Source organism: Pinus tabuliformis, chromosome 2_2, assembly GCF_031772625.1.
Source record: "Pinus tabuliformis cultivar Carrire ecotype Pingquan chromosome 2_2, CPIR1, whole genome shotgun sequence".
Taxonomy (NCBI): Eukaryota; Viridiplantae; Streptophyta; class Pinopsida; order Pinales; family Pinaceae; genus Pinus; species Pinus tabuliformis.
The window spans coordinates 276,181,098-276,200,129 of record NC_142300.1 but is presented as its reverse complement, the minus strand read 5'-3'; the positions used below and the strand labels follow the sequence as shown (position 1 = coordinate 276,200,129).

Here is a 19,032-nt window from a genome sequence, read left to right as displayed (position 1 = left end):
AGACATATGCCTGAATCATACCACCTCACAACATAAAAAGACAAATCACCCTAATGCCAATAACCAAAAGACAGATTATCAAATAGGCCTAATTCAGTATTCAATGGCTAATCCAAAAACCAAAAAATACGAAACCCCATATGCTTAACAATAACAAATGACCATCACACCCCCCACTAAACCAGAATAACAGAGAAACCATCATAGATTCTTCAAAGACATTGAAAAAAGGATGGCCTATAGTTCAACAAAATATAAAAAGACTCGTCAAAATACAAAACCCCCAATGATAACAAATAAACCATCAAATGCATCCCCGAAAAAACTTCATCGGCAGCCTATCAACATAGGAAAACAATTATTACAGACCATAATGAGATCAAAAAATGTTGATCAAAATATCAATGGGACATCAAAACAACAAGAAACTCACAAAATACACAGAAAAGCAAAACCCTAATTACCCGATAAAACAAACCATAGCCCGCTAAATGCATCTACCATAGAGTTTCTTCAGCACCCCGTTGAAATGACAAATCCGATCATCATCAACAGGCGAACAAAACATCAAGAACCCGATAAAAACAGATCTTACTAAAAAGGAGAAAAATTAGAAGTAAATAACTGCCCAAATGCATCTTCCTTATAGTCAAGGTCCCATTTATGTGCACAGGAAAAGGGCCACCGAAGAGGCCATGAAAACAACTTTCAACTGAGAAAACAAAATCATGAAATAGCCATGGATTAAGAAATTTACATGTCAAGAAGGACATCCTCCTCTTCTTCGCCCGTGGTGACAGTATCCTCCTCAAGCTTAACAATGGGTGCAACCTGAGCTCCAGTGTCCTCTTCCTTTCCGGCATCATCCTCGTTCTCTCTCGAATCGTCATCTACTGCCCATGTAAGAACAGGATCCTCCTGAGTTCCAGCCATCCCAATACCAGATAGTGCACAGAGGGAGGGCTCGAATGAAATCGATGGATCCAAAATATGCCAGAAACTCGCCCAATATCAGACACGAATGCGAAACCCCGAGGATTTTGGACAAAGGATTTAACTGTGCAAAAATGCTTCGAAGGCAAAGGGCAAAGAGGTCGACGGAGAGAAAACTCTCTATATAAGGGTTTTTGAGGTCGATGGAGAGAAAACACTCTATATAAGGGTTTTGAAGAGGGAAGGCCGGTAGCTGTTAAAGATTGAGAGTAAAATTAGCATCGTTAAAGATAATATAATAAATTATTACAGGGATGGTTGGGGGATTTCAAAGGGAGAGAAGGCCATGGAATAACCCCTAAATCACCTCCAACATGAGAGGCCTACTTCATTCATGTTGTCATGTTGGGACCAGAGGTTGTTGTGCGTTTTTTGTTTTCGCAATTTTGAACTCTTTCCTCGGTGATATATTATTGTGTTTATTGTAATAATAATGGGATGGGGTTGAGGGGTTTGTAAATGAGATAAATATGGAAAAGTAATTAGAAATATTGGTTTTAAATTATTATAATAAGTATTGTTGTGGTTGATCCATGATAAGTTGTAGGGTAGTTGGTTTGTATGGGGTTTAGTTGTTACGAGGTCTTAAGTTCAAATGTCATGGGGAGGGGTTGAGAATGGAAGTCATTTTGGGGGCATCAAAACTATTCTAAGGGGCATCTTCCACTGAGCTTTACACAATCCTCGATGTTGAGGATGAAAATAATATGAATATGCCAAGCTCACTCTACAGCCTAGTATGGTTACGGCCATGTTTATCCATCATTCCAAGGGGCATCTTCCACTGAGCTTTACACAATCCTCAATGTTGAGGATGAAAATAATATGAATATGCCAAGCTCACTCTACAGCCTAGTATGGTTACAGCGATGTTTGTCCATCATCAAAGTTGAAATTTTGCTAGTGTCGGCCAAAATAAATTTAAAAAAAAAAAAAATTTAAAAAAAAATACAAAACATTTAAATAATGTTTGCTCATAAAAAATAATTGCCAATGAAGAAATTGGATCCCTCTCCGCTCATATTATATCTATATTTAAGATGGGTCTATGCTAGTGGATAACACAAAAATCACAAAGTGAAGAAGAGTTTAATTTCAAGTCAAAGCAAAACTTTGGGACTAGCGCAATTCATCTAACTTCTATTGAAATGCGGTATTTATACGTGTAATGTGATCTATATATATCTATATATATATATATATATATATATATATATATATATATATAGTGTAATTGCTATTATGTTGTTAAATGGTTGTTTAATTAATGTTGGTTATTCGATGGCAAGATGGTTTTGTAACTCTTAATGATGTAATTTTTCATCTTCTTGGTTGTAGTGTGCCATGTTGTTGACATACAAATATTGTAATGGAGCCAAAAAAAAATGACAGTAAAGCATAGTTGGAAGTTATAAGTTTATCCTCCTGGAAAAGCAAAATTGTGGAGTTAAAGAACCACTTCTAGGAAATCAATTTCCATCACATCCATAGGGAGCTAAATACAACTGTAGATTCTCTCTAAAAAAGAATTATTTGTCTGGAGACAGGTTACATATATTATGATGAATTAGTTGGCAACCCAGTTCAAAGTTCTCATTCGATGCCCATATACTAATATGGATCAGCTTTAAGCCAAATTTTCAATTAGTTATCAACTAGCTTACTATAAATTTCAAGTGAGTCTACATTCAACTTTCAATTAGCCTCAAATACAATGTCTTTCTTTTTCTCTTGACAGGGGCCTCTTCATGGTTGTATAATACACTTTCGGGAATTTTTTGTTACAGGCTAATGTCATTTCTAGTCACTGTCTTCGTTTTTCTCATAGTAGGGCCTTCTTCGTGGTTGTATAATACACTTTCTACAATTTTTGGTTGCATGCTATTGTCATTTCTAGTCAGTCTTATAATTTGCAGAAGAAAAAAAAATTGTAAAACCCTGGTTTTACAACAACTTCTTTTTCTCTTCTTCTGGGTCGTGATGCCTTGTCTTATGGCAACCCATTGTAATGACAGAAGTTACAATATTTTTGTCAATGTTTGTGCTTTTTTTCTTCCTCGTGAATAACAAAAGGGTCCTTTTTTTCTATAGTAATAAGAAGAAAGATATTGTAATGGTTATGTCATGATTGGAATTCCTGAATATAAGCAGATATAGGATAAGCATGCATGCATATTAGAACTTGGTGCGCATGGATGGAATTAAATGTGCCAAATGATGTAGATGTTTCACAAGCATGGGGTGTGACATTTCAACCCTAGTTATCAATAGTGATGAGAGGCCACCAAGGACAATACCCCTTGGACCCTATGATAAGTGTTGCATATTTTGGTGTTAGGAGTGGAAGGGTAAGCTTGGTTCGAGGAGGTTGGTTATGGGATGTTTTTTGGTGCACATGAGGTTGTGCATCAACTACCATGGCTACACTTGAATTAGTGGGTCTTTACAAAAATAAAGTGGGAGAGTTAAGTTTTGTGAACAAAAGTAGCCTATGGGTGATATTTGCATTGATCACTTGTGTTAGGAACCTTTTTAGGCAAGTTAACTAATACTTGGAAGGTGTGAACCATGTAATTGAAATAATTCAATAGTGTCCTCCTTCCTTCAAATGAAGCAACAAAGCCAAGAACGTGACTATCAAATAAATATTAGCCCCCTATTGAGCCCTTGTTGCACATTTACAAATTGCTCAGACATTGATGTCATGGTGTTTCACACTAAGTATATCTAAGATTACATGTGATAGTATATGCCTCATTTTAGTACTAACAACTTCATTAGTTTTGTTCTTATATATTACATACTTTTTTTTTGTGGTTGTTATGTATGTGATGTTTATAATAATTACAAAACTAACTATGTGAAAGCATCCCTAACATAAATTTTCATTTGGCACTAATAATATTTTCCTTACAACCCCCTTCCTTCATTGGCGGTGGGAAGGAAGTTGATCCTTCCTCCCCCCCACACCCCCCTTCCTTCCTTTGGAAAGAGAGGTAAGAGCAAGAGTTGGAAAGATGTCAGAAACAATGCCTACCTTTGGTAGTTGTGTTGTCGTATCGAGAGAAAGAAAGTCAGTTACCTGTCGTCCTCCCTTCGGTAGATGAATGCCTACCTTTGGTAGTTACCTTCGGTAGGAGAGAAAGAAAGTCGGTTACCTACGCTTCGCTTCGGTTGCCGTATCGAGAGAAAGAAAGTCGGTTACCTATGCTTTGCTTCGGTTCAGTAGGAGAGAAAGTCGGTATGAGTACTTTGGGTGTTGTTGGTTGTTCTTTTTTTCGAACAACTGTTACTTGTTTGAAGAAAGAAGTCTATCTTACTCTGAAAGAGGTAAGGGGCAGCACCGCAGGAGAACGGAACGCTCTCCGGAGGAGCCATCAAAGGTACGAGTTCAAGAAAAAAGATAAGCGGTAAGCGATCATAGGGCGAGGATAGGGGAAGGCACGCTTGGGGGCTGTCCGGGCGAGGGTGGGGTACGGGTAGGGAGAGGGGGGAAAGGACAGGGGAATAAGAGAAAGGAGAAAAGAAAAAAGAATAAGAGAGAGGAAATAAGGGAAATGAGAAAGCAATCGACATTAAATTCAACAACTAAAAAGAGGCTCTTTGAGCCATGGCTAGCTCTCAAAGAATTTCATTCTCTTCGAGCTCTATACATATTATACTCGTCTAGACATATGATACTCGCATCTCTACGTTTCACTTCTTTACTCTCTTCTCTACCGAGATAAAGATCTAGATCTAGTATAACTTAGCCATTCCAATAGCCAATAGTCTTTAGTCCTATTTACTACCCTTCTAATATTCCCCTTGGCATAGTAGGTAGATATTGATTCCTTGTCCATGCATGAAGTTCCATAGCAAGAGATTAGACCCACTTCACCATTGACCTTAGCATATGGAAGGATATGGTTTCCATTAGCGGTGTCTCGCTTTTATGGATATTTTTATCCATTTGCGTAGGCTTATCTCATAAAAGCTCACCTTTCTCTCCCATGAGGATTTTCCTCATAGAAGATTGCCTTTCTCTCCCACACAACTTTTATGTTTTTCTCAATGGATATTTATCTCCAATCCATCCAACTTATCTAGAATTAAATCGAGAAGCTTTACCATGAAAGGATTATCCTTTCCCATTCACCAATGTGATTTGGCAAGAATCTCATCTCTTGGTGTCTCGCTTTTCCAAGTGATTAATTTATTAATAATGTATTTACTTTTTATATTACACATCATACCTAACTTTTCTCAGCTTAGGTATGCAAAGTTTGACACACAAGGGAGGGGTGTTACATTTTGGATCCCTCTCTTTCCTTAAGATCCCTCCAACTGCAGTTAGAGTTCTTAGATGACTGTAAGGAGGAAGCCCCTATTGAAAAGGGACAGACAGTTTGAAGGTGTCTATCTTGTTGGTAATTCCTATATCGAAAAGTTGTATTTTCATAGTCCAGGGGTTGGGAATACACAATTCCCATCCACTTGAGCTCAATTTTATCTCGCAAAACTTCATTGGGATCTACCTAAACACATATGCAAACATAGGTGAAAATGCCTTTCAAAAGTCTTTCCCTGTCTACTTTGACGAATCTTCCAATAAAATTGCCCACTTTTTCTAAGAGATCTAGATGGGTAAAGTGAATGGGAAAACTGGGAATCTTACCCATACTAGAGTAGTCATCGGCAACATAGTGAGAGGATTGAAGTTGGGAAACCATGGCTTCACTAGAAGACCAACTCATCCCCAAAACCATGGACCTTGGTCAAGGATTTTTTTCTTATCCTCAAGACATTTGAAGATCACCACAAAAAAACATGGGTCTACATCCACCCAAACCAGCGTTCATCCAATCCTATCATAATCGAACAGAAAAACGCTACTTTTTCAATAGAAAATGGGGAATAAAAGTATCACCCAAGGATAATGACCATCGCATCAAGCACTCAATCATAAGGGAGGAGCAATAATTTGACAATCACACGTCCTTGATTTCTGTTGATTTAACTCTGAACACTCATGTAATATTCTCTTGCTTGGCGAATTAAACACCACTGCATGGAATGGACGAGGATTGAGCCGAACCCTGGATGAAGCCCACTTCATTCTCATCTAAACACAAAACTATATATACGTCAAAGTTATTACAATAGATTCTGACTGTCAACACCTCGAGGTTCTGTTTATATGTGGCTACCTTTTATGGTTACTATTGAATGTGTGATTGGCAATAGTAATGGCAACTTAGGGCTGCCAAATTTCCTTCGATTCCCTCACTACATCCTAACGCAAATAGTTTTTCAATGCCTTGGTTGTCTTTCAAAACTGGTAGGCAACGTCTTCTTTGATATTTCTCGATGGTTTTAATTCCACTATAATCACAACTTTCATTTACATAAACTTCGTGTTTTCGCACGAGCGACGATTGTTCCAAGGTGAAATGTCACTTGGATGGTTTCAATGTTGTTGACCCATCATAACTAACTAACGGATATGCCCATTACAATTTTATACCACCCCATTATCAATATAAATTATGCATGGGAACCAATTAGAGCAACTTTTCACATTAATTTTATATGAGCATGAGAACATGTGTTAACAAGCAGCCCATAAAGCCTCATTTTGAATGCCATAGTCACTTAGAAGGAATTCCTCTTGTAGTAGCATCCTCCCTTCTAACCTTTGCTAGTGCTAACATTAGAACCACCATTACAACAAGATATCTTTCTAGTGTTGACAACACCATTATAGTAAGATACCTCAAGAGAGACAGAAAATTTAAAAAGTATGATAGTAATACGTATCCAGAAGATGGTATTGAAACTAGTAATTGTTCACGAATCCATAAGATTGTAAGGTCATTCTCATTATCATAATCATTGTCATCGTCATCACCATCATCCTTGTCATTGTTATTGCCATCATTACATTATCATCATAATCACCATTCATGCCATCATCATCATCATTATGGACATTGTTTGCAATTGTTCATAGTTGTAGATGTTGTAAGAAATATCATCAACCCAAAAAATGTGATCAGTGCTAGAAAAGGGTTGTTTAGGACACATTGATATACGCAAGAGAAATAACAACTCTATTTTTGACAGATGATCGATGATGATCATCATCACCACCATTATCATCGTCATTGTCATTTTTATCATCCCCATCATCATCATTAATGTAATTTCTATCGACATTGTTGTAATCATGCATCATCATCATTCATGCCATTATTGTTTTTGATGATGACCTAGATGAAAATGATGATCATGACACCAAAGATAATGCTTATGAATATGACAATGACAACATCTAAAATTGGGAAGATTCGCCAACGTCATTAGCATCGTCATCATCATAATCATTGCCATCAACATCATTGTCATTGTAACCACTATCGTCTTTATCATCATAATCACAATTCATGTCATCGCCATCATCTTCATTTTCATCATTGTCAATATTATTGACATTGTCATCAATTGTTCATAATTGTCAATGCCATAAGGAATATTATCAATGCAGAAAATATGATGAGTGTTGGAAAAGGGATGCAAAAGCGAACATAGAAATGGGGGCAACAATAGAAATAAAATTGGATGAAAAGTGGATACAACATAAGTATATGCACAACAACATGAAAAACCTGACACAAAAGTGAATGCAAAAGTAGATGCAGTTGTCAATGCAAACTTGGATGCAAACATGAAGGCAAAAGTGGAAGCAAACATGGGTCCAATGGTAGGTGTAAAACTTGGCACAAATTGTGGTGAAACAAATGTGGATGCAACAACGGAAACAAAAGTATATGCAAAAATGGATGAAACAAAAGTGGATGCTATAGGGGATGCAAACATGGAAGCAAATGTGGTTGCAGTGGTAGGCGCAAGATATGGTGCAACAAAAGTGGATGTAACAATAGACAAAAAATATGCAAAATAAGATGCAAAAATGGATGTAAAAGTGGAAGCAAACATTGATGCAACAGGCAAAACAAAATTGGATGCAAAAAATGGATATAATGTAAGTAGATGCAAAAGTAGATACATAACGAGATGCAAAACCCAATGCATAAACCTGACATAAAAGTGGATGCAAAAATAGATCCAATATTTGATGCAAAAGAGGATGTGAACATGGATGCAAAATTGGAAGCAAACGTGGATACAACAGTGAGTGCAAAACATGGTGCAAATTGTGGCATAACAAAAGTGGATGTAATGATAGATGCAAAAAAAGAATCAAAGTATGATGCAAATGAAGATGTAAAAAGGGATGCAAAAAGTGAAATTTAAAATGGGTGCAACAGTGGATGCAAAATTGTGTTCAAAAGTGGATGCAATAGAAGTCGATGCAAAAGTAGATGCAAAACGAGACACAAAACCCGATGCAAATCCCGGTCCAAAATTGGATACAAAAAGGGATGCAAAAATAGATGTAGTAGTTGATGAAAACCTAGACGCAAATGAGGATGCAAACGTGGATGAAAAATTATAATCAAAAGTGGGTGCAAAAGGAGGTGCCAAACTAGGCGCTAATTGTGGCACAAAAATATTAGATGCAATAGTGGGTACAATAATAGATGCAAAAGAGGATGTAAATATGGATGCCAAAAAAGAGGGCAAAGTGTATGCAACAAAAGTAGATGCAAAATTTTATGCAAAACTAGACACAAAACACGATGTAAAACTTGGCACAAAAGGGATGCACAAATGGATGAAAAAATGGATGCAAAAAATGATTTAAAAAAGGATGCAAAAAAGGATGCGAAAGTCGATGCAAAATTTGATGCAAGTGTAGGTGCAAAAAGTGGATGCAAATGAGGATGCAAAAGTATGTCAAACAAAATTAGGTGCCAAACTTGATGCAAAACCTAGAACAAAACCTGGTGTAAAGGATGACACAAAACTTGGCATAAAATTTGGTGCAAAACGTGGTGCAAAACCTATTGCAATACCTGGTGCTAAACTTGGTGTAAGATTTGGTGCAAAACTTGATGCAAATTTTGTGTCAAGTTTTGCACCATATTTGATAAATGGATGCAAATAGCACCAAAAATGGGCTCTAGATGCAAAAAAAGAAGTAAAAAGGGACGCTAATCGCTGGTTTTGTTGTAGTGTGATGAAAAATTTCAAAAGAATGTAGTGTCACAGTGTCCTCTTAGTCCTAATCATATGGACTATGAGAGCAGTAGCGATGAAGGACATGATGAAGCACTTAGTCCTAATCCTAAGAAATATGAGAGTAGCAGTGACAAAGGACAGGTGTAGCATTTTTAGTAAGTAAATAGTCACATTTTTTACATAGTCCTAATTCTATGGACTATGAGAGAAACACTGACAATGCACATGAGGAAGAATATCCAATAAACATCAAGTCAAATTTTCCATTTAGTCCCAATTCTAAGGACTATGACGATAGCACTGAAGAAGGGGAAGATGAAGAATATCCTCCAAGTTAGTATTTGAAAAGCACAACTGATCATAGTGTGGATAACATTCCTCATAATGATGATGAAAATGCTTATACAAATGATGATCCAATGATGGAGATGTTGCCAAGAAATATTGTATCGAGGAGTAGGAGCAGACCTTTTCGTATCAATGTAAGATGTTCTAGTTATACAAGGGGTAGAGCAGAATATCTTACGAGAAGAAGTTCTATCTACACTATCATTTCAAGTGAATGTTGTCAAAAAGATTGCTTGAAGCATATGGATTTCAAATTTGCATTAGAGAAAAGGAAGCGATATTTGTCAATGAATAAAAGCATGCAAAAATCATATTTAGTTGGGTGCATGAAATCTACATTGTCAAGTTATGATTATCATATTGGGTCTTTATTTATCTGTAGAAAGGCTTTCAAAATGTTTCATTCGATGGCTAATTTTCATCTCTCGAGAATCTAAGAAAATTTGGAAAAGGATCGCACATTTTATTCAGAAGTACGTCATAAACGATAGTTTGGGCCATTATCAAACACTGCAATGTCATGGATGAAAGATTTCTTTTCAAAGCATGGAGAGTGTATGCCAAATAGATAGACAATACATATTCCAGATAATTTTTCAAGACGAGAAATCTACAACTTATACAAAGAATATGCAGAAGGTGTTGAGGGACATGGTCGGCTTATTACATATCATATTTTGTGAAGGTATGGAAGAAAGAATTCAACAAGGTTTGTATTCCTAAGAAGACAAGGATGGGGATTTGCAGTACATGTGCTTCTCTTAAATAAAAAGGGGACAAATGTGAAGGGTCAGAAAGAGGTGAGCATTCATAACTTAACTTTTAAAATTGTATAGTCATCAACTATGAGAACATATTTCTTAATGGCTTTCTTTTATGTTGTGTAGATTCAATTGTCAAAGAACTTCAGGAGCATCGTGAACAATATACAAGTGAAAGGAAAAAGTTGTACAAGCATCGAAAGAAGTGTTATGATAATCCGAATAAATATTTGGGTTTGATAATTGATGGTATGGACTAGAAGAAAACAATTTTACCACATTTTGTTCGCACACCCAAAAATGTACAGGAAGAAAATTTTATTCAGTATAACTTGGTTGGTTTTATGGTCTTCAATGGGAAAATGTTTCCAAGGGTGTACTTCACAGCTCCAAATATTCATAATGATGCAAATCTGACAATAACCATAATTCATGATGTGCTTTCTCATTAGTCTAGTAATCTTCCTAAAGTTTTGTATCTACAATTGGACAACACTTGCCATGAAAACAAAAATCAGGTTGTTTTTGGATATCTAAACATGCTTGTTGAATTGAGAATTTTTCAGAAGGTAAAGGTTGATTTCCTTCTTGTTGGGCACACTCATAACCATATTGATTAGATGTTCAGTCGTTTTTCAGTCACATTGAGGAGGAAGGAAGTTGGGAGCTTGCCATCATTAATTGAATGTATTAAGAAATCATACATGCCAAAGCCTACTTTTGATGCGTTGGAAGAAATTGTTGACGTGCGAAAGTTTATTCTGGGATCGCATGGTGAGGAGAAATGCATTGAACAACTTAATGACATTAGCTTCCAACATCAATTTCGTATCAAAAAATTGATGGGAAAACACTAATATGGGGAAAGAAGTATTCAGCTACTGCAGAATGGGCACCATCATCAGGTTTGGAATTTTTGAAGTTCATTCCAGATCATTCAATATTTGCATCAAAATTTTTGTTATTACAATTAGTTGGTGAAGTTCATAATGCACACAGATAGAATAGAGATATAAATTATTATGATTTCCTAGAAGAAATTAAAAAATGTATTAGATATACATATGAGTACTTTGACACTGCTAATTCAGCTTGGTGGGAGTCATTTTTCAATAATCAAAGTGATATCATTTAAACAACAACAAATGAAGATATACCTTTGAAAAATCCATTTATTTGGCCACAAAATGTGTCAAATGAACATGAGGAAATAAACATTGTTGAACAACAACATTCTCAAGGTATTATTAATTCTTCACAAGCAGAGGAAAGAGATATGTATATTGGTTCCAGAAGATCTCGTGCACAACATGAAGCCATAGAAGACCTTTACAGGGGTTCAATACATGATATTAAGGAGGGTTGCATGATCACAGTGCTCGCAAGATCCCAATGGCTATCCATTCTGGGTTGCTAAGGTTATAAAGATATTTACAGAAAATGAGGATGTTATAGGTGTTGAAGTACACTGGTATGCCACAAATACATACCCATTCAATGGTGTGTATAATCCAGAGATGGTAGTTGACAAAAAAAAATGGCGGAAAGAGAAAAATAAAGGGTACAAATATAAATCGACGCCACACAAACCTCTTAAATTGCAGGATGTTGACATATTTTTTTATGACTTCAATTTAACAAAGAGAGGAACTCTTCACTTCAAGACCATAGAGATTCTGAAAAGGTCGTTACCAGAAGGAACAATGTTGAGATGGGAGTCTGCTGAAACAGTCATAGATGCAAAAGAATTTTGAAACCTGAAATGGTGGGCATGCATGCGAACTCAGATGAGGCACTAGTTGATGAAAGAGAAGAATATGGAACATCTTCGTCTGCATCCGGTCATTCATCTGAAGATGTGAATTCTGATGGTGTGCAAGAAAATATGAGTGATTTTGAATAATTGTCTAAGACAGTTTATATAACTAATTTTTGCATCGTATCTTGAAATAAAATTTTTGATTTCCATATGTGTTAAATCAGAAGTTATGAGTCATTTTTATGTTGTTGGTTATATGTATTAATTATGATTATTTTTATTGTTTAGAATATCTACAATGCAACATTAAATTAGAGATATAATGTATGTTTCATTCAATATACAAATAATGACATTTTGATTAATTTGATCATGTAATTTGTTCATAATGTCATGGTTTTTTAATTTTATGGTTGAAAAAATTCCAATTGTATCTTTAATGTTTCGTTGAAAACAATTAGAATTTTAGCAACCTTTAGTGTGATGTTATTATATTTTTAACAAGATGGATGAAAAATAATAGAATTTTAATGTATTTCAAATCCCATTATTTTATCATTATGGTCATTATTAAAACATGTTGAATTTATATTTAGAAAGAAAAATGTTATTCTACCAAAAACATTAGTGTGTTTTTTCCCTCATAAAAAAAAAAATTTTGCACATAAAAAATCGATTCTACTAGCATTTTTTTAAAATGTTGAAAATTGATCCTAAAAAAAAACATCGTTCCAGTATCAACACTTTTCGTTTTCAGGGTGTTTTTTGCACGAAAATTTTGTTTTCACTGCCATTTTTAAACATGTTCAAAATTGACCCTAAAAGAAAACATCATTCCAGTATACACACTTTTCGTTTTTAGCATTGTTTTTTATGTCTTTTCCTGGTTTTTTGGCGAGAGTTCCCGTTTTGAGTTTATAGTTCCCATTTCAAAGTTTACATTGTTTCAAAATGTTGTCTCAAAGCCACACATAGGCTTTAGTGTCATTTCTATTGGAAAAGCTTCGAACAAGAGGAGTTTCTCGTGTTTGTGTAAATGCAAAGAAAGTTGCAGCTCATTCTACATGGAGGTCATAGCTCAAAGACATCCCTGAAGTGTGTACAAAGAATAAATTTTTCGTGGAAAACCTTGTAGATTATATTGTTCATTAACACATGTCTCAATATCTCTCCACACTCCCATTAAATTGATCATATCTTGGGTCTGTATGTGGGCTCACTCTGACACAATATGAGGCCAATGTTTTTAGTTTTTAGGATACTTTCGCTGGTTTGATTGAACAACTGTGGAGCATGGGTGTCCATGTTAATTTTTGTGGCATGGTGCTGCGAACCTCAATGGTATAATAATATTTGTACAAATATATATAGGTGCGCCCGTTTGTTTTAATTTATGGCTATGCAATTTAGTTCTAACTTTGTTTTAATATATTTAAAAAGTTAAAATTGAGAAACTCTTTAGTAACATAATTTTGTTGAAAATGAAGTGCAATAATTCAAATATGCAACTTGTGCAATTATTATACCTTAAATTTAACATTTACTACTTATGTTTCACACTTATAACTATTATGTCTTATATTTTGATTCATGACTATGACAGACTTTGTATGTATTTATTGGTTTAATTAGTCTTACTTTACCTATAATTTTTGGAGTTTTTTTGTTATTTTTTACTAAAATTTGCCAAGAATGTGATAGGGATTTGTTGGAATCACAAATAGAGTTGTGAACTCTCCACAATCCAAGTGTCGCAAATGTTTTTGAGAGTGTTGAATCAATACATGCAGTAAAAAATGCGCATTTTAAACAAAAAAATATCATTATTAATAAATTCAATAATTCTCACGTTAAAAAGAAAAAAGAAAAATAACATTTCATAATTAAAGTGAAAAAAATAACAGCCAATAATTTTTTCAAGTTAATTGATTAATTCTAATAAAACCAATATTTCTCACATTAAAAGCTATATTCACAAGAAATATAATATTTTTACTCAAATAAACATTATCATACACATTTACCAATCTCCACAAAAATATAGAAATTATATGTATATTGCATTAAATAAGGTTATAAAAACAACATGTTCCATTATATTTTATTTATACATACATACATATATCAATACATATGTCTATTAATTTATCTATATCTTAGCATATTAGTTATATATTATTTTTACTCAAATAATCATTATCATACACATTTACCAATCTCCACCGGAATATATAAATTATATGAATATTGCATTAAATAAGATTATAAAAATAGCATGTTGCATTATATTTTATTTATACATACATACGCATATCAATACATATGTCTTTTAATTTATATATATCTCAACATGTTAGTTATTAATATTTTATACATCCTTTTTATTATTTTAAGACTGATATTAAGAAGCCATTAAAGGATTTTGTAGAATTCATAGTCAAATCTCGGTTTCAAGTAATGTCAAGAAAGGGTATTAGATGTAGTCTGGATGCTTATTTGCAATGACCAAAGGTTTGAAGAAAGCCGTGAAGGTAACCATATTGAGAATGAGGACGTAGGTCCATCATTCTCTATGTGTGGACCATTGGAATTATCGAGAGATGTTATTGATTCGAAAGAGAAAGATGAGGAGAGTGAGGATGAATTTTTTAACAAATGCACAATTTTTGTTTAATAATGAGTGATCTGCATTCACTATAATTCATACATTATGTAAAATATTTTTATGTTGTCTTTCAAATTACGAATATGTTTAAACTTTGCTTTAAGAATGTTTTTATGGTTTTCACTTTCCTTTTTCACTTTCTTAAGGTTTTGCAAATGGGGTAGCAAGCTAAGTGGGCTTGATTGTGGGGAAAACTCCACAATTAAGCGCGCTTGAGTCAGAGGAGTTCTGGGATGGGTGATCTCCTGGGAAGTCCTGGTTACCGGGTGCAAGCCCCGGAAGTGATGATTGATGCCATGTGATTCGTTCTCCACATTTCACTAGTTTCAATCCCACTTCTTCACCCCTGTGAGCATCACCCGATGCAATGAGTGCTAAGTGAACTATTCAAAAATCATGAGAAATTAGTCAGTTACGACTACCTCTCATGGAAATGGTCATACGTTTGAATGACTTACTTAACGCAGTTGAATCCCAAAAATGATATCTAATATAATGCACTGCGTAAATCCCCCATACTTAAAATCTCAATAGTTTTGAGAATTTTGTTAGGTTTTAGACTGTAATTTTGTGAGAGGTATTCTTAGTCACTTATGGGTTTATATTCTTCTGTTCAATAAGTGTATGGAAAAACCAGCGAATAAAAACTATCTTTAAAATCAATCCAAATGCTGATTGCTAGCTGTGAAGAAGACATGATAGAACATCATTTTTTCGCTTCAATGTTTAGAGACAGTGCCTCATATGTTAATATTTCTTTATTTTTAGGGGCTCAAGTATCCTTGGAGTCATGAATTTAGAGTGTTTTAACTCTCATTGTGTCATTATGTAACTCTTTTTCCAGTAATAGATGTTGTATTTCTCCTAGTGAAGAATAAAAGAAAAATGGAATCCATTATAACATCTTATTGCGTAGGTGACAAGTAGACCTCATTTCTCATTGCTTAGAAAAATGTGCATATGGAACCACGACCTATTTGATATGTATAGACAAATCATGGGACTCCATGGATATGGGGCACTATATTGTTTCTGAGTTACTCCACACATGCATATGTAGAATGTGATGCACTATGAAAGAATCTGTGGCAAATGGATGTGGTACATTAAGCAGAGATCTCTTTAAGCAAATGGTGTCATCCAAAACCTATTGTTGAAGCAACCAATATACAACAATATAATATGATTCTTCTAATTTGTCATCCCTTAGCTTTACATTTTTTATGATAATAAAATATCAGAGCACCCTTTGGTTGTTGCTTTCAACAATGAGAGAGGAATCTAACCGCACATCATCTTAATGTTTCAATTATTTATTTTAATTTTGTATTAACAACTTAACATAAATGCATTAAACGATCTAGATCTAATACAACAATTATTATTTCAAATCAAAATACAAATTTTAAGTTCCACAATTCCAATTTAACAATCCTATCGGTGTCCCCTTACCATTAGACGTACAAGTGGAAACAATAAATCCTTACACTTATTCTCAACACTGCTTCAAAAGGCAGGAGCCCAACGTGTAGGAAACGTTAATATGACCTATAGGTTTTCATATTTACATTATCTTCTCTCTTTTATTTTTTCTTGTTTTCAGAAATAATTTTTATTATTATTATTATTATTATAGCAAAAGGATTAATATATTGTTATATTATCAATAACAAGCGTAATATACAGTTGCTACTTAGTACCTGTCTCTTATGCAAAAAGTAGAGAACCCTTATGGGGTGAATGTGATCATATATCTTAGTTATATTAAGTGTATGATTTAAGCACGACAAACTTAATGGAGGTGGAATCAAATCACTAATAATCTATTGGTACATGATAACATAGTTTTGTGAAAAAATGGTTGGCAAAAATTAAATAACTAGCAACTTGCCCAAAATGGTGCAACAGTATGCTGATAGGATTGTTAAATTGGAAAAGTTCTAGATTGGTTTCATAAGTATGCCATAGTTCCTAAACGCATCGATATGCATAACTAGCTATGATATACAAGTATTTCAGGGAAATTGGAAACATGCTCTCTTTTTTAAAATTCATAGTACTGGGGTGGATGATTTTGAAGAATGCCATGGGGCCTGTCTAGAAAGTTTGGAAATAGCCCTACAAGAAGTACTTCTTTGAGTACAGGATCGAAGGACCTTATGATAATGGAATTTTAAGATAGGTCAAACCCTTTGGAACTGGATTTATTTAGACTACAACATTCTATTTGTTATTCCTCTTCATTGGGATTTAGTCATTTAATGAAGATAACATACCATTGAAATTGCAGCCAATACAGATTGAGATCTTTTCTCATACCTAAGTCATATCTTGGCCTAGATTGGAACCTCCACATAGTTCCAACAATAAATTGGTGCTATAAGGTTACTTTGTGCCTCTTAATATGGCATGTCAGAACTTTATGGTTTAGTTATTTCTTGGGATGATGCATTGAAAACTATGTGATCACTTATTTTCCACAATAGACTGTATGGTGAGAACTTATATCTATACACAACAAGGCCTTGATATGTTTTAATGTTTGGAAGAAATAGATCATTCCTCTTAATGCCATATACATTTCTTCTATGCCAAAAATGTGTTTCAATTTTATGACAATATCCACTCGTATCTAGAAAGTGTTGGCATTAATGATGTTAAAGTGGAATCTTCAATTATATATACACATACACATTCAATCTTAAAATAGTAACAAGGTATTTAGTTTTAAAATAATAATAACACAATTTTTAAAATGATTTTATAACACAATCTTTAAACTATTTTTGTTTAATTATCACAATGTTTAAGAGAACATTACACTCTAAAAATAATAAAAATTAAATAAATTATTTTATTAAAAATCCATAAAAATATTATCAAATTAATAAATTATACATTCTATCATTTAAATTTATAAAATAATATATTTTAATAAAAAAAAATTCATAAAATGTTAATAAATAATTAATTAACCAATTATCTTTTATATTTCACAATTACTCAAAAATTTATTAATATTTATATTAAATAATTTTTCAAAATGATATTTATTAAACATTACAAAGATTATTAAATGTTATGTAATGGGATTGCAATTTTATATTTCCAACCAAATACACTTTCAAGAAAATAAAAGTAACTGCAAGTAAAACAAAACTTAAAGAAACGCATAAAAAGAAGGCATTTTTAGTGTGACAACATTGCCTTCATTTCACTTGCATTTATCAAACATGAAATTAATATTTATAAATCTTTTACCTTGAGTTTAGAATTTCATTAATATAAATATTATTTTTTGTTTTTAATAAAAAATAGGCACTTACTAGCAATGTTTTTAAATATTACACGGGTTGTAATATATATCATTGAATCTAGAAAATAATATATACATTCAAAGATATAAACGTAACGCAAGTAAAAGGCATTTTTACCGTGATGCCATTGCCTTCATTGCATTTGCATTTATCAAACATGAAATTAAAATTTATAAATATTTGACATTGAAATTAGAATTTCATTAATATAAATATAATTTTTTGTTTTTTAATTAAAAAATATGTATTTAATAACAATGTGTATAAATATTGTACGGATTGAAATATATATCATTAAATTTAAAAATGATTATATATCTTCTTTTTCTTTTCAGAGGAAAAAAACCAATATAGATTTATATTAAGAAAATATAAAAAGTCTTCAGTACATAGACAGATGAAAGAGCTATAAGATAAGCCCCCCACTATTTGCAGAATAACAATAGACAGATAGTCCAAATCAACCAGTGACTGAAACAGGAAAAACATAAGACAGATGAATGAGCTATAAGATAAAGCCCCCCACTATTTGCAGAATAACAATAGATAGATAATCCACATCAACCAGTGACTAAACCAGGAAAAACCCTTAAAACACATCTATATAGCCCGCTTGTCCAAACCCTTAAAACACATCTATATAGCCCGCTTGTCCAAGATTGCCACAGATTACAAAACTGGAAGAAACAGCCCACATAATGTAGAAGGATCTGACAACTTCTCCTTTTAACAGAGATCCAAAAAGACTAAATCCATCGATGCCAGAAAATAAGCAGCCGCGGAGTCATGTATCATGAACATTTGGCGAGAGGACATTTTGGTGAGAAGATTCATGGAAAGCCAGGATCTTCTGAAGAATAGCATGTAGGGGTTCCCTTGAACCTTGGAAGATATGTGCATTTCGCCAGATCCACATGAACCAACAGGATATAATAAACAGCGACCTCCAGGATGAGGATTGCCTACTCCACCATATAAAAGCATCCTGAACCAAAGAAAAATCATGTAAGGAAAACCAAACTATAAAGACAAATCATACTAGATATTGAGGGTCGAGGCGCATTG

The 19,032-nt window shown here is 33.7% G+C and overlaps 1 pseudogene; it reads right to left on the bottom strand.

Moving 5' to 3' along the window:
• Nucleotides 1-579: 579 nt before the first annotated feature.
• LOC149192372 (ran-binding protein 1 homolog c pseudogene) lies at nucleotides 580-1,104 on the bottom strand (annotated as a pseudogene).
• Between the last annotated feature and the right edge of the window lie 17,928 nt (nucleotides 1,105-19,032).